This window comes from Ursus arctos, unplaced genomic scaffold, assembly GCF_023065955.2.
Source record: "Ursus arctos isolate Adak ecotype North America unplaced genomic scaffold, UrsArc2.0 scaffold_18, whole genome shotgun sequence".
In the NCBI taxonomy this organism is placed as follows: Eukaryota; Metazoa; Chordata; class Mammalia; order Carnivora; family Ursidae; genus Ursus; species Ursus arctos.
The window spans coordinates 1,628,657-1,646,076 of NW_026622852.1; the positions used below are offsets into that span (position 1 = coordinate 1,628,657).

At 38.9% G+C, this 17,420-nt stretch overlaps 1 pseudogene; it reads right to left on the bottom strand.

Annotated features, from left to right (window-relative positions):
• Positions 1-10,701: 10,701 nt before the first annotated feature.
• Positions 10,702-11,061, bottom strand: LOC113260307 (60S acidic ribosomal protein P1-like; annotated as a pseudogene).
• Between the last annotated feature and the right edge of the window lie 6,359 nt (positions 11,062-17,420).

Consider the following 17,420-nt stretch of genomic DNA (forward strand, 5'->3'; position numbering starts at 1 on the left):
GACCCCTGAACACATTTCCTTGTAAAAATTCCACCCATCCAAGTCCTATTACTTCCATTGGAACTCTACTTCAGAGCACTATGGGTTAAACATAGCTAACCACCATGCATAATATGGTTTCTAAGGAGAATGCATCCTGAATTCCACATAACTTGCTTCAAATGGGCCGCTGGAATTCTGACATTCTTACATGAAGACTGCCTATGCAACATTCAAATGAGAGAGGAAGATATGTTCATAGGACAAGGAAAGACTGTGTGTCCTTTTTGCTTGAAAACTTTCTTATATTGCCTTTTGATCATTTTAAAGATCAAGAAATGTGTTTTTTAAAAAAAGGAAGGAAACATGCTTCCTCCTTTCTAGCTAGGTCTTGAGGATTCTGAGGCCACTGACCAACATATCCATTGATTCCTATAGAGTCAAAAGCAAAAGTGTTGGCATCTCACTTGTTTGAAAATGTAAGAGAACAAGCAAAAATTTGAAGGAAGTTTGATTTTAGCTTCTTTGGACATTTTGATCATGAAAACTTCTAAAGTATATCTGATTAAAGTGCACTTATTCACTGAAGCTCAGAGAATTAAGTTTATCTAAATTCAGGTTACTAAACTATATTTTATTTTAGCTGTTTTCGTAGAATTGTGAGTGTGTATGCATGCATGCATGTGTGTATGTGTGTGTGAGTTTGTGTGTGCATGTAAGGGAAGGAGGGTGGGGAGAATATGACTCATGCAGTCTTCTTAGTAAAACGGAAAGTTTAGTTAGCTCTGAAAAGATGCCATTACTATGTGAGCTATAGCTCATTGTTTATATGCAAGCTAGCCACCAAATCATATCTATCCTTTTTGGGAGCCCTTAGCAAAACAATGCAATCAACTTCCCTAGTACATGGAAATATTCCTGCTTGCAAGTTGTTTTTCTGAGGGGGGAAAAACATCATTTGAAAATAGCAAGAGATGAAACAGGCTTTTTCATATGATGATTTGGTAATTAACATTCTTTCATATAAGAAATGTCCTACAGTTTCATGCAAGTGGACCCAGGAGGCTCTCAGCTAAGCTGGCCCAAGAAGAGCTGTGACAGGACCTTCAGCATCATGCAGGAGCTGATGAGACATGTCACCATGGAACATGTGGGGTGCCTGGAGCAGAGCAACCACGTCTGCTACTGGGAAGAGTTCCCTTGCAAGGACAAGTCCTTCAAGATGAAGTAAGAACTGGGTAACAATGTTTGAGTGCATATGGGCCAGAAGCACTTCCCGTGCCCCTACCCTGGGCTGCAGGAAGATCTTTGTCCACTCCAAGAACCTCAAGATCCACAAGAGGACCCACATAAGTGAGAAATACTTCAAATGTGAATTTGACGGCTGTGACAGACGCTTTGCCAACAGCAGAGACTGCAAGAAGCATGTGCATTTGCGCACCTCAGATGAGCCTTATATCTGCCAAGTATGCAACAAGTGCTACACGCACCTGAGCCCCCTGTACAAGCACATGAAGGTTCATAAATCTCAAGGGTCAGATTCCTCCCCTGCTGGCAGTTCAGGCTATGAATCCATAAGCTATAGCTTCTGCAAACAGTAAAGATACCGCTAAAACTCCTTCTGCAGTTCCGATTAGCACCAGCCACAACCCTGAACTTCCTCCTTATTTTAATGAATGGTACCTGTGAGGACAAACACAAACACTGTTAACCATAGAATGGATCAAATGCATTTTAAAAAGAAAACTGAGACCAATCAGATGGAAACGGAGTTTTAAAGCAAGAGGTCATATATATAGGGTTACATCTTGTTAATTGCATTTGTCCAGAAAAATTTGGGGATATCCCCTTTTCTTAGGATTAGAACATATGTTTTGGCATTTGAAGGATTTTTTTCTTAAATCTTTTCACTGGTTTTCCTCTCTTTTTTCTTGCTCTCTGCACACTCCATTCCTAAACTCCTTCAGTTCATTTTAACACCTGTCCTGAGAGGAAGTTATAGAAGGCTTGTTGTTGGTGGTGATGTTAAATTGACGGAAATTCTTTGCCTTTGTGGTGATTGTTTAAATTCTCACAGTCTTAAACCATGTCAAAGTCCTGTTATGTCTTGAACTTCTCCTGAAAGCATTACACTTATGAATGTTATTTTTGTCTAATGGGGTCAAAACTGTTGTTCAGTATTTTTTCAGGCTGAGGATGTGATGTTATCTCTACAGGAATTACGACATTTAGTATACAGTTGCCTTTTGTAACAACTTTATTTTTTGTAAATACATATCCACTGATGCCATATTTATGGTTTGTAATTTAATTATTACTACAAGTACCAGGAACTAAACAATATTAATGGAAAAATATTTTCCAACAAATGCTGTACAGCTTTTGATTATAACTGCTTTAGCATTTTGTTTTGAAAGAACATAATTTACAGTTTTTGAACCACTGACTTCTTTCTCTTGCTTTGTAACAGCCTCCTTCTACAAAGAGATGTAAGCAAATGAAATCTTGCTTGTAGTTATTTTTAACACAGATCCCTTCTTTAATTGTTAAATTTTTTCAAAATTGCAGTATAGTGTCAGTTTCCATCTGGGGAGACCCTCCTGTCTTTATCCCTAGCTCAGATGGTTGTTTAACTGGAAGTTTAAGGGTGTTTGTCCTGGATTTTCAGAATGCAAATCAAATATTACTGATCAGTTCAGTCAGTGGTCATGACTTCTCAATCTTGTATTTCAGACTGAAAAGCTGGATTTAATCATCCCTGTCCTACACATATAAACAAGGTAACCTAATGAGTTTTATGTCCCTTAGTTTTTTTATTACCTTACATAAAAATGAACATTTCAGAGGGATGCATGTCTGTGTATTCTATCAAGAGATCAGCCATATACATATAAATGTTTGTATCTATGGCCTATCTAATCTGCCTATCATATCTAGGTATCTATATATTTTCAAAAGTAACCATATGTCTGAAACAGTGGTGATGAGTAAGGCCAGTTGATCTGTGCTTACTTATTGTTACAGTGCTTCCTAAAAGAACCACAATCCATTTACAACTTGGAAGGCAAAGGCTGATTTGTTTTGCTGTATATAGTTCAATTCGTAATTATCACAATTATTCAAAAGATTTTTATAGCAGTGTACTAACTGTATGGTTCTGAAATTATATTATGGAAAGAAAAAACATTTGCAAAATATGTATTTTAAAGTTCATGGTTTATAGGCACAGATGTTAAAAGCATTGTTTCCATTAAAATCAATAACAATGAAAAATGGTTGTTCGTTTGTTTATTTTAATAATTTTTATTTTGTTATATTAGTCCCCATACAGTACATCCCCAGTTTTTGATGCGATGTTCCATGATTCATTACTTGCATATAACACCCAGTGCACCATGCAATACGTGCCCTCCTTACTACCCATCACTGGTCTATCCCATTCCCCCACCCCCCTCCCCTCTGAGGCCCTCAGTTTGTTTCCCAGAGTCCACAGTCTCTCATGGTTCATCCCCCCTTCTGTTTACCCGCCCTCATTCTTCCCTTCCTTCTCCTACCAATCTTCCTATTTCTTATGTTCCATAAATGAGTGAAACCATATGATAATTGTCTTTCTCTGCTTGACTTATTTCACTTAGCATAATCTCCTCCAGTGCCGTCCATGTTGCAGCAAATGTTGAGAAATCGTTCTTTTTGATGGCTGAGTAATATTCCATTGTATATGGACCACATCTTCTTAATCCAGTCATCTGTTGAAGGGCATCTCGGCTCCTTCCACGATTTAGCTTTGTGATAAAACAGTAACAATCCATTAATCTTCAGTGAAGCAACTCATTTGGACAAACAGTTATTTTACAGTTGTTATATGGAAAGAGACCTGACTACTACATTGAGGTGTCAGAGTAGGTACAGTATCAAGAAATTGTTCTTAAATAATTTAGGGTGCTGTTTAAAATAACAGCCCAGTCTCTACATTAATAACCAGCCTGGAAATCAGCAAATAGAATGTTGGAGATTAGGAATTTTAAAGAATTTAGAAATATAATGAATAGGCTTAAGCACCTCCTTCTCTTGAAGGGGTAATGCTCTAGGTTGTTTTGGTGGCAGTCAATTTGATATTATACATAATCATTATGAATTCTAGAATTTTGTTTATTCTTCTTTTTGAAGAAATAAAATCTTGGCACATCTTAAAAAAAAGAAAAAAGGAAAAAAAGAAATGTCCTACAAATATTTAAGAAGCACAGTTCCTGTAAACCTTCATGTCATGCATTTATTTGAATGCTGTTCTAAAGACTTTACATCTATTGTCTTCTTTAATCCTCACCAAAGCCCCCCAAGGAAGAAATTTCATAAGTGAAAAAGTTAAGGCAGAAAGATTAAGAAATTTGCCCGTCTCTACAGCTTGTAAATGGCAGAGTGGACATTTGAATCCAGGTGTGTCTGACTCAGATCCAGGTTCTCAGGTAACTGCTGCCTCCCAAATGGCAGAAGTCCTGCTGCCACTGTTACACATTAGTCACTGTTACCAAGGATTATCCAGGAACATCTTTATAGTGCAAGCATCAGGGGCGCCTGGGTGGCTCAGTCAGTTAAGCATCTGCCTTCAGCTCAGGTCATGATCCCAGGGTCCTGGGATTGAGCCCTGCATCAGGCCCGCTGCTCAGCGGGGAGTCTGCTTCTCCTTCTCCCTTTGTCCCTCCCCCTACTCATGTGTGTGTGCATGCATGTGGTCTCTCTCTCTCTCAAATAAATAAATAAAATCTTTAAAAAAATAATGCAAGCATCATGTATAAAACATTCCCAAAGATTTTCTCTGTATGAAGGAGGGCACTTACCAGAGGCAGTGTTCTTGAATATTAATTGCCAATAACAAATCCTTAAAATTAATCTATACTTTCTGTGCAATAGATGATCTTTAAGCAAGTATTTTTAGAAGTAGAATAGGAATAATGCAGTCTGCATAAAAATAGGCATGATGTATAATGGGGATAGAGGTGCCTTACTTGGGGTAGCTGGCAAACAGAGGGGGACAGGTATGAACACGTACACACATGTGCATACACACATGCGCACACCTTGGGAAAGTAGCCCTGTTACCATCCGAGAGACAGAGAGACATAGTGTGTGCTAGTCCCATTTCCAACCTTGTACAGAAGCTTGTTAATATTGAAAGGCGCGAGCCTGGTGACCTGAGCTAGCTTATTACATAGTCCTCTCTTGAGGCTGTGGCTAAATTGTGGTGGAAGTTTGGATCATCCCCACCTCATTTCCTCCAGAGTAGCCCATAAATCTCTAGAGGTGTCAGTTCTTCCTCCTAGCAAGTAAGCAATATCAGTCGGCTCCCCCTCTGGACATGGCTTCTGGGCTTCAGGAGCAGAGCTATCACCCTCCACATCTTTTAAAATGCAGTATGTTAGAAATGAAATCAGTTTGCACCTAGCACCACCCACCTCCACCAGTTTTCAACCAAAGCTTTGGATAGTCAGTGAATCATAATGACTGCTTGATTTCAGAGAGTTCGGCTGAGTTGCCTCTACATTTCTCTGGATGGGTAAATAAGGATGAGCCTAGCTGCCTACAGCAGCTGCTAGCCCCGGTCTGTGAAAGCAGGGTCTGTATCTGCATCCCAACCCTCCACTGACTGGGTGGACCCAACAGGAACCTGTCCTTGGGGCTCTGAATTTTACTTCTGTACTGTCATATTCTCCAAGCCCGGGGACTAGAGAAAAACAGAGCCATTGCCTTGTTGCCAGGGCAACCAAGCAGGTGCTCTGAATCTGGTGGTTCATAACAAAATGCTTAATTTCTCCTTGCTGGGAGGCAGAGGTTGTTCTAGCTAGGGCAGAAGTTAGATTGCAAGTGGTCAGACTGGAACAGTGTTTGCCATGTGGCATCAGGAGGCCAGACAGGCCAGGTAAGTCAGACTCTATTAGGGAAAGCTTACATTGGAAAGTTGGCAAGACAAAGAGCTAATACTTAACCCAAAGGCCAAAGGCTGGGATTGCAGAACCAGGATTTGAGGTTCAGGCAAACTGGGGTTCAGTTTATAGGAAGGTAGAAAGAAAAGAAAGGTCCAAGGACACTGCTGTAAAGAACCTCAGGGTATTTGTAAGTAAAACCAAGACAATATGAAACATAAACATTTGTCAGCTTCATAGCAAAGCATAGCTTTCTGTCTCCTACCTAGCTCTTAGGTGAGTTAAAATAGGCCTTGTTTCTAGTTCCAGTCCCTGGGATATACATGGTGACTTATATTATGAAAATCTCCTTGCTCCGTGCTATGATATTACCTTGGCTCCGTCTGAATACTTTGGTTTACTTTGACCTCTGCTTCACCACAGACTGGCTGAAATTTCAGGCCCTTTCTTTCACAAAGTCTCCTGTCCCAAAGTTTTGCAGATAAGCCTCAGACAAGGTCATAATCAGTTCTTACTTAAGGCTCTGCAGACCTAATGCAGTCCAACTGGCAAATAAGCATGCCAATAAAACAAAAATCTAAATGCCCTGTCATGATCTTCAAGGCTTATCTCATCAATCTCCTCCTATTACCACAGCCTCTCATGTTTACCTCTTTCCAGCTTCACCTGTCTTTTTTTCCTTGATCATGCCAACTTTCCATATCACCCATAGACCCCGGCCCTGCCTCAAATCCTGTACTTTATAGGGGCCTGTCTAGCCTTCCTCCATCCATGCACCTCCCTATAGAATGAGGTCCACAGGTCAAGAGACTTGCCTACTAAGACATAGTACCTCCCATCGTTCTAAATCACACAAGAAATTGCTGGGACCAGAGAAAGTTTTGTCCTAAGAGCATCAAGCCTGCTCCTAGAGTCTGCAAGGACCTCTTTCCCAGGTCTACCTCCTGAGGCAGTCACTCCCACAGATATGTACATCTGTAGAGACTGGTACGCAGCATATCACGGAGTACAGTGACATTGAAAATAATTATTAGATAACATGCTTGGTTAGGTCTATCCAGAAAAAAAGGGTTAAATTAAAAGCAGTGCCTTTGAAACTGTGCCCTGAAGGTCAACTTATTAAGACTTTGTTAAACCAGAAAGGCAGGGAACCTCAGAGCTCAAGTTCCCGTCAAGACACCTTTATTTTTGTCTCTTTTGATGAAACTTCAGGAACTTGCTCCTAGTCTTCCAATAAACTCAGTGCCTATGTTTGAGGATTAAATCCAGCATTTCATAGTCCACTGCAAACTAATGCTACAACACAACCTTTATTACTGATGGTCAAAACTGTCTCTTTAAAATGTTTTTCAAATCAGACTGTCAACCATACTTGGATTCTGGTGCAGAGATTAGAATATTCAGTACTTGCAATCTTAAAAGAGTTGCTCATAGACATTGGCTTGCTGACACAAACTAAATGATAAACATAAATAAAAATGATCGGATGCTATACAGCTATTCAGAAGGTCTATAGCTCCAAGGGATATCAATTTTATTAATGAGTAGTAAGTTAATTTATAGTCTAAGCTGGCCAGTTATTACAGAGGTAAATAGAATTTATATCTCTATTGTGTAAATCTTTTTTAAAGATTTATTTATATATTTTAGAGAATGAGAGTTGGGGGGTGCAGAGGGAGAGGGAGAGAGAGAATCTCAAGCCAACTTCCTGTTGAGTTCAGAGCCCAACACAGGGCTCCATCTCAGAACTCTGAGATCATGACCTGAGCCAAAATCAAGAGTCAGTTGCTTAACCGACTGAGCCACCCAAGCACCCCTTTATTGTACAAATATTTTTAAATGCAATCTGTAGTTAACTTTTAAAACAATCTATTTGACTTTTACTTCATCTTCTCCATTAATTTTCGTAGAAATAATGGAGAGCAGCTGTCTTTCAAAACTAACATGTGCTTATCTACACATTTATGTTTCCCTTTCTAAGTTCAACTAGTTGGTGTTGGGTAAGTAGAGTGTGAAGGGTCATTTTCTTAGCTCAGATTCTTAGAAAACAACATGAAGAAAAACTGTGCTAATTCTTCCCTGGTGATTCAGTCCCAGAAAGGCAAGAACAAAGGGAAAAGGTAAATGAGGCAAGGAAGGACAAAAAGGTAATACAATCTTTTGTGTATTTGCTGAGCTGGTCATATTTACAAAAGAGACTTAACAAGTTCTTTGGTAATGTGAGGTATCTCCAGAAAGGCATTTTGGAATTACTGCATTTGGAATCTTTGGAGGGCAGGCAATTTATCTTTCAGGTTTTTTTTTTTTCACCTCCCCTTTCCCATAAGTAAAAGTTTGCCGCATAGGGCATTAACTCCATGCTGTTCCTACCCTATAAAGGCAAACAAATTTTGATGCTCCCTACAGTTGAGGATTGAAAGACAAGCATTCACTACACCAATACCCACATGACAGATGCCAGAGGATAAATTAATGTACTTCTGTAAAGATAACCATATCCTGCCCACAAGCCATGACTGAGACTGCCACTACTGGATGTATGATGGTCCACCACCATCCACCAACATCCCTCAGTTTTGAGAGAATAGAGAGGTGAATTGAAAGGAAATACAGTGGGGACCACAACCCCCACATCCTTCAAGTCTGATAGTGGTGCAAATCATTGCAATTCTTTCTGGGATAAGGCAGTATTTATAATTTACATTTTTTACTGAGGGGGTAGTCAGTTTCTGGCACTGTCACTTGGCCTTTCTGAAAATAATGGCCCTTAATCTACATAATACAAGAAAGTCATACAAAAGTTCTGAATTGGACTGAATGGACTAATACTGCACTTATCTTCTGGCTATCACAACTCCCATTTAATTGGAAGATAGGATGGTATTTTGGGCCTCTCGATATGAATGCTAATGCCAGCTCAGACTTCATACCTATTTGGAATGCCTGGTTATTGCCCTTTTCCCTGGCACACTGGTAAATGACCAAAGGTCCCCTTAGGGAAGGATAAGAAGAATATTTGTCCTATATACCCTTGTGGCATTGCTAGGTTCTTCCTCAAGGAAACCTGGTCTCCCCTTCAGTCAATGGACTCTGGGTCTATTTAGTTCTAGAAATTGGGTGAGTTTTCACTGTAGCACTGATGTCAGATTTCCAGCTCTTAATTTTCTATTATCCAAATCAAGCAATGCCTAATCAGTTCTCCATGTGTCTTACCCTTAAAATTGCTAGATCCATGTAAGTCAAGGCACTCTAACTGCTATTCTGACTTTGATGCCCATTGCATTAATTATGCCCATCTTGCCTCTGAGAATTAAGTCCTGCCACTGGTCTCTGTCATTGTCCCATTGTCCTCATTTATATTAGATGACCTAATTTCCATGCCACATCTTCAGTCATCGCCTGCAGCGAGCAGGCATCACTAAGCTTCCTAAAGAAACTGGCATACCCAGCACTAGTATATTTCCTATTGCCTCCAAGATAGGAGTGAACTATGAGTCCTTCCAGGGAACTTAGAATCAGTGACAGATCTTCAGGTTATATACAGTAAATCCATTCTAACATTCCTGCTTCCCTGATCCATGTCTTCATTGCTCAATATAATGCCAAGACAACTGGCAACTTCACCCCACATACTCTAAGCCACTGTCATGACCAAATTTCAAGGAGCCAAACTGACAGTGTGTTTAGAGCAACTCTAGGTGCTGGAACATTGAATCCTGAGTTATAGAAGATACACCCATACCTGTGAATTCCACCAAGACTTATAGTCCCTTGATATCCTCTGATATCCGATATCCTCAAAATCCACTTCTATACATGTTCCCTTGTTCCCTGCTGATATATAATGGCCAGATTCTGTCATTTGTTTAATAGGTAGTCTATTTCTTCCCTAAGCAGGGACTGTACCTTTCCTCTCAGGCTGTGCTGAAATGTGATCCTGGTTATTGGCCCAGAGGCAATGAGTTGTGGCAGAGGCAGCTTTAAAACAGAACAAATATCATCTTATTAGCACCTGCTTCGAGTGAGGCCATTGTACAAACTCTAGGAAAGGGGAGGGTGTTTTCTTTGGCAAAGAAAACAAGTGGATTCCACTGGCCCAGGAATATTCCAGGGAATTTTTTAGTTCAGTGTTCTTGGGTCTATCCATTCCAATAGCCTCATCACAGATCTTTTGTGCCCTCTTCCCCATCCGGGTCCTGGTTTTAATATAGTATATATACATAGAAGTTACAAATTTAATTTCCTCTACATCTCTACTGTCCTTATAATTAGGATCTGGATCTGATTTTCAAACCAGTCTACCCTGAGGCCAGACTGCCACTGACCCCTCTGGTTTTCAGAGGATCCCTTAAATATGACATTAAGCTGCCCTGAGTATATCATTTTCTTTTCTTTTCTTTTTTAGGGAGAGGGAGGGTGGGGGAGGGGCAGAGGGAGAGAAAGAGGGAGAATCTTAAGCAGGCTCCATGCCCAGCACAGAGCCCAACTTGGGGCTCAAACTCATGACCTGAGCCAAAACTAAGAGTTGGTGCTCAACTGACTGAGCCACCCAGGCGAACCCCCTTTTTTAAGAGTTCAGCTATTTATTTTTTTAAAGATTTTATTTATTTATTTGAGAAAGAGAGAGAGAGAGAGCACACAATTGGGGGGGGAGGGTCAGAGGGAGAAGCAGACACCCTGCCAAGCAGGCACCCCGACGCAGGGCTTGATCCCAGGATCCTGGGATCATGACCTGAGCTGAAGGCAGATACTTAATCAACTAAGCCACCCAAGTGCCTAAGAGTTCAGCTATTTATTAAACACTTTACAGAAGAGGTTTAGTCCAAAGACCAAAACCCATGTCATCATCAGACTCCTCTGATTCTTCTTTTTTGCTTCTACTTTCTTCTCCTCAGCTGGGGCAGCAGTGGTGGAGGGAGCAGGACCTCCTGCTAGGGTAGCACCAGTGTCTGGGTCAGGTCCACCAGCCCCTACGTTGCAGACGAGGTTCCTGATGTTGACATTGACCAGGGCCTTTGCGAACAAGCCCAGCCAGAAAAGTTCAGCATTTACACACACCCTCTGCTTTAATGAGGGCATTGATCTTAACCTCCATGACTGTCACCTCATCATCATGCACAATGGGGGCCAAGAAGACACAGGCGAGCTCCTAGACAGAGGCCATGATGCAGGCAAATGCTGAGTGGGCACTGCCAGGCTCAGTGCTAGTTGCCTGGCCCCAATGCCAACTTAGCTTCCTCAGAAGGACCGAGCACCTTAGTGGAAGCTGAGGAAAGTATCATTTTCTTTATATAAGATTTCTACTGCCATCAAAGGCAGTCACACCATGTGACAAATCTTATAATTATTATTTTCCACATAATGATCTCAGAATGCCTTGCCTTCTACCTTGCATCTCCTCCCAAGTAACCACAGGCAAAACTTCATTAATTGTGATTTCACTGCCAGAGGTCATTATCCTCCCACTTACCACCAGCAGTGGGGTCTCTATTGCCTTTAGTCAGGTAGGTAACCCACCTCCAAAATTCCATCCTGAGAGTTTTCTTTTTAGGGCTATCCTAGAATCCATTTTCTTAGCCTCAATTTAAAAACAAAACAACAACAACAACAACAACAAACTGAGCCTGAAGTGAAGCTTTTGTGCTAATGTGTTATTGGAGAGTATAATCTCGGGAAGGCAAGAGTGAAAAAAAAAAAAAAGGAGAGAAGACAAACACAATAGTGCATTTTTTTTCATGTGCCCTCTTTATTTTTTTAATGTTTTTTATTATATTATGTTAGTCACAATAGTGCATTATTAAACTGGCCCTAGCAATGGACTGACTGCTCAGTGTCACAGGACCCCTCTAGATAAAGCCATATGGAGCCCCTCTGTCTTGAAATCTTCTGTTAGAAAGGGTGGGCATTTTATCTGCTGATTCCTTCCTGTTTCCTATCTTCCTTTAGCTGTGTTTGCCTATACAATATTAATGCTCCTGCACGTCCTCATTCCCCTGGACATCCACTGGTTCCAGTTGGATCAGACAAGGCCTTAGAGTTACTGTGACAAGCAGCCAGGAACCATGGAACCTGTGGGCTTGAATGGATCAGTGGAGCCCTGGACTTCCAGCCTGATGCTCACGTAGATTTGCTCCCTCACTTGTCTGAGGAAGCTGAGGCCTTTAACACTTCCTGCCTGACTCACAGATGAAAGCCTCGGGTACCTTAAAATAAGACTCCTGCTTCAGCTTCCTAGAGCCACAGATAGTCTCTTCAAATTTCAACTATTACTTCACCTCTGGACATTCTCTTTCTAATATCCATCAGGCCAGCCGTGGCTCTCCAAGCTCTGTGTCCTAGGGCCCTAAGTTGGCAAGAAAAGTTCAGAAACATTCATTCCAGTATGAAAATCATCATCCTTTGCAGCTGAATACCACCTCTCAAGCCTGAAAAATAGCAAAAAACCTGATAAAAATCCCCTCATGGCCCCCTTCTCTGCAAGACACTAGGTGGCTACACTGTAATTTAGTCAAGATTAATGAAGTGCCTAAACCCTTAACAGTGTTAATAAATTAAGTGTGGTTTTCTATTGTCAAAAAAAATTGAGTATTTTGTTGTTGCTGTTGTTTTAGGAAATAATGAGCATTACCTCCTTATTATAAATTCAGGTTTTATAATAATACTGGAATTTTAAAATTAATAAATAAAAAATTTTTAAATAAAAAAAATAAAAAGAAATAAATTTAGGTTTTAGTATCATTGGCTTATAAGAGACAAGGTTTTTAGAGAACAAATTCCTTCGTTACCTGGCTGTAGGTTTATTTAAATTCCATTTAATGGCAAAGTGACGTGGGTAAAAAACTAAGGTGAAGTTGCCCCTATGAAACTGTTTAATATATAGGCAAGAATCTGAGTTACCACATCTGTCATAATGGCTAAAATCAAAAAGACAAGAAATAGCAAGTGTTGGCGAGGATGTGGAGAAAAAAGAATGCTCATGCACTATTGGTGGGAGTGTAAGCTGGCACAGTCACTATGAAAACAGTACGGGGTTCCTCAAAAAGTCAAAAATAGAAATTCTATATGATCCAATAATTCTATTACTGGGTATTTACCTAAAGAAAACAAAAACAGTAATTTGAAAAGATATATGTACCCCTGTGTTTATGGCAGCATTATTTACAATAGACAGGCTATGGAAGCACCCTAAGTGTCCACTGATAGATGAATGGATAAAGAAGATGTGAGATACAAATATTTATCTGTATATGAAACAAAGTATTACACAGTCCTGAAAAAGGATGAAGTCTTGCTATTTGTGACAATATGGATGGACCTAAACGGTATTATGTTAAGTGAAATAAGTCAGACTGAGAAATACAAAAGCCATATGAATTCATTCATATATGGAATCTAAAAAATAAAACAAATGAATAAACAAATAAAAAGCAGAATCAGACCTATAAATACAGAGAACAAACTGATAATTGTCAGAAAGAGGGAAGAGGGGCGCCTGGGTGGCACAGCGGTTAAGCGTCTGCCTTTGGTTCAGGGCGTGATCCCGGCATTATGGGATCGAGCCCCGCATCAGGCTCCTCCACTGGGAGCCTGCTTCTTCCTCTCCCACTCCCCCTGCTTGTGTTTCCTCTCTCGCTGGCTGTCTCTCTGCCACATAAATAAATAAAATCTTTAAAAAAAAAAAAGAAAGAGGGAAGAGAGGGGTGATGAGCAAATTGGGTGCAGGGATGAGAGATACAGGCTTCCAGTTATGGAATGAATAAATCACACCATAGGGAATACAGTCAATGATATTGGTATGATGACAGCTACACTTATGATGAGCACAGTATAACATATAGAGAACTTGAATCACTATGTTGGTACACCTGAAACTAATATAATATTGTATGTCAACTATACTCAAATTTTAAAATTAAAAAAAAAAAGAAGCTGAGTCACCTCTGAATCCTAATCCAACTATGAAAAATCCTACCTGGTGTGCTTTAGAGGATCTACCCCTACTGCTAAGACCCATTTAGACTTTTCAAATATCTAGTTTTGATTTTTCAAAAATAAATCTGAATATTTAGATTGTCAAAATCTCTGTCATAGAATAGCTCGACCAAGAAAATTCTTTTCCTAAAAGTTCTCTCTCTAGAATTAATAGGTTGGATCAAGGAGGTGAAATGACCTAAATGGGTAATATTGTTACCTTAACCAAATTTTGTTAGAAGACTGTCTGTGGGTTAATGAGAATCATAGAATCTCATCCTTGAATTAAATATTTTGACCTGATCACCTTGGTTGATATTTTGCAGATTCTTGGGACTTGCCCCAAATCAGAATCTATTAGAATGCTGTGTCAAGAATCTGCATTTTTAACAAGCTGTCCAAGTGATTCTTATTTTTGTTTGTTTGTTTGTTTGTTTATTTGACAGAGGGAGAGACAGAGCACAAGCAGAGGGAGCGGGAGAGGGAGAAGCAAACTCCCTGCTCAGCAGCGGGCCTGATGTAGGGCTCAATCCCAGAACCCTGGGATCATGACCTAAGCTGAAGGCAGATGCTTGACTGATTGAGCCACCCAGGCACCCCTGTCCAAGTGATTCTTATGGCCACTAAAGTTTGAGAACCTGAGTGGAAGGAGACAAACACCTCATACACTGCTGAAAGAGAGCAAGTCAGTGGTACTTTACTGAAAGGCAATTTAGTAGAAACTCTCTCAACCAATCCTGAATTAACTAAATTATTAAACTGACACTTTACTGATTCTATAAAACACACTGCTGGCCAGGACCCATTGAGTCCTTTAGTAACTAGTCCTAGTAATCTACTCTTTGATCTGCTCTTGACATTTTGAGTTTTCTGCTTTTCAAAAGCCAGTGGTTTGGTTTTTAAAAAAATACTTTTATGTCAATTGTACTTTTTTTTATTATTATATTATGTTAGTCACCATACAGTACATCCCTGGTTTCTGATGCAAAGTTCCATGATTCATTACTTGCGTATAACACCCAGGGCACCATACAATACGTGTCCTCTTCTACAAACTGAGGGCTTCAATTGTACTTGTTTTATAATCATGTTACTTAATCAGTATTACATAAAAGAAAAGAAAAAGAGATGTTTCAGGGAAAAACTAATTTAATGCTTTGGATAGATTCTAAAGGCACATCACACACATACAAATGTCAAATTAGGAGCAAAAGATTGGTGAAAGAGTATACATTTTTTCAGTTCTTGCTCCACTTTAAAAAAAGGGAAACTAAAAAGCCTAAACAACTCATTGCGCATGTCATTTATCCAAGAAAGATTACATGGAACTTTAATCATGGGTATCATTGTCAACAACAATAAATTCCTTAGTCTTAAAAAGAAATTTTAAAATTTCATCTAAATTATGAATATGCCCTTATATTTTTTAAGTAAAAATAAAATGCCTAAGATATATGTATATGTTTATATATATTTTATATGTATATGTGTGTGTGTGTGTATATATATAATATTTTTATGATTCCCCTCTTTAGCCACCTATTTTGATTAATAGGGCATTTATCAGTTTTTATTTCTTTGGTTAAGAGGGCTTCTATCTGTCAAAATATGCATGCTCTTCAATCCAGTAAATATATATCTAGGAACTAGAAATATCATTTATCACTTATCATAATGATAGATAGGTATAGATATATAAATATATAGATATAGCTATAGATAGGTGTATATGTGTGTGTGTGTTCATGTATGCATTGATTATACTAGCAAAACTTAGAGACTTCCCAAATATCCATCAATGGGAGTTTGTTAAACATGTTATCCATTCAATGGAATATTATCCAGAACCATCAAAAATACCAAAATCTACATACGGTAACAAGGAAACATTGTTCAGGTTATTCTGTTAAGTGTTGAGTAAAAGTTACATACACATGGAAAAATATCTAGAGTATTTATATTAAAAAATTCATCGTGGTTTTCTCTAGAAGATGGAAGAAATTTAAGAAAGTTTCCCTAATTTCTACAATGTATATGTATTACCTAGGTATTAAAAATAATAAAAGACAAATAAAAAAGTTTGGGGCTCAGAAAGATAATAATTTTTGATGTTTTAAAATTGGCCAATTCTGATTCTTTGACTACTTAAAACCATATTTATCTTTGTGGGCCTCAATAGAAACTACAACACTGTTCTCTAAATTTTCTCCTAACAAGCAAAGTACCACAATCTTTAGAAAGCAACTTATCACAATGGGGTTTCTGTGGATATTGCAATAGATTTGTATCACTGCTTTATATCATCGAAGGGTATTTATTTACCAATGTCAGAGGGGAAAAGACTTTTTTTGTTGATTTTCATGAGCTATTCTAGAAACTATTAAAGTTAGGTATACAATTATATAAACATTTCTTTTCTCTCAGAAAACATCATTAAGCAGCAAGAACAAAAAAATCTTACCAGGACTTTCAAGGAAAATTAAGATATTTACAGTGGATAAAACCTATGGTTATAGGTGCTTGCAAAAAGGAACAGATTGTAAATTTTTCTGACTTTAATTTTAAAAGTAAATTAAAAATGTCTTTTATATCTATAACTTCATATGACCATAATATCATATTTTAAGTCCTAATTAAGGGTTTGGACTTCCAAAATTGGAAGAATTTCTCTGAGAACAAGCACACCAAAACACAAGAGCCACTCCAGATTTGCAGAAAAACCACAGGCTTCTTTTTTTGCATCTGCGCCATGTTTATTTTAAAAGTAGGAAAGCCAAATCAGAACAACAATCATCTTTCAAAATGATTTATCTCGATAGTCTTTCCTCTTTTTCTAAAAAGAGTAACTATTCTTAAGACAAACATATAGATCACTTCTATTTCTTTAGGTTATATATACAAAGCTCTTTCTTTTCTCACTACAAATTTTTAGAACTTATTAATTTACGTTTTGGGATTCTTTGCTTTTTTAAGGAAAAATGTTGCACCTTAAATATTTAGTTTTGGAAAGCAAAACTCTTTACTTTGGCTATTTTAAAATTTAGTATGATTCATTAAAAGGAAAAAGCTCTGGGGGTACCTGGGTGGCTCATTTGGTTAAGAGGCCAACTCTTGATTTTGGATCAGGTCATGATCTCTGGGTCATGAGATCGAGCCCGCGGACAGGTTCCGCACTTAGCGGGGAGTATGCTTGGGGATTCTCTCTCTCCCTCTACTCCATCCCCCCCTGGCTCACTCTCTCTCTTGCTCTCAAATAAATAAATAAATCCTTTTTTTAAAAAAAGGGAAAAACACTGGAGGGTATTATGCTAAGTGAAATAAGTCAATCAGAGAAACACAATTATCATATGGTTTCACTAATATGTGGAATATAAGGAATAGCTCAGAGAACCATATGGAAAGGGAAGGAAAACTGAACGGGAAGAAATCAGAGAGGAAGACGACCATGAGATGCTCTGGACTCCGGGAAATAAATTGAGGGTTATAGAAGGGAGGGGGTGGGGGAATGGGGTGACCAGGTAAAGAGGGCACGTGTTGTGATGAGTACTGGGT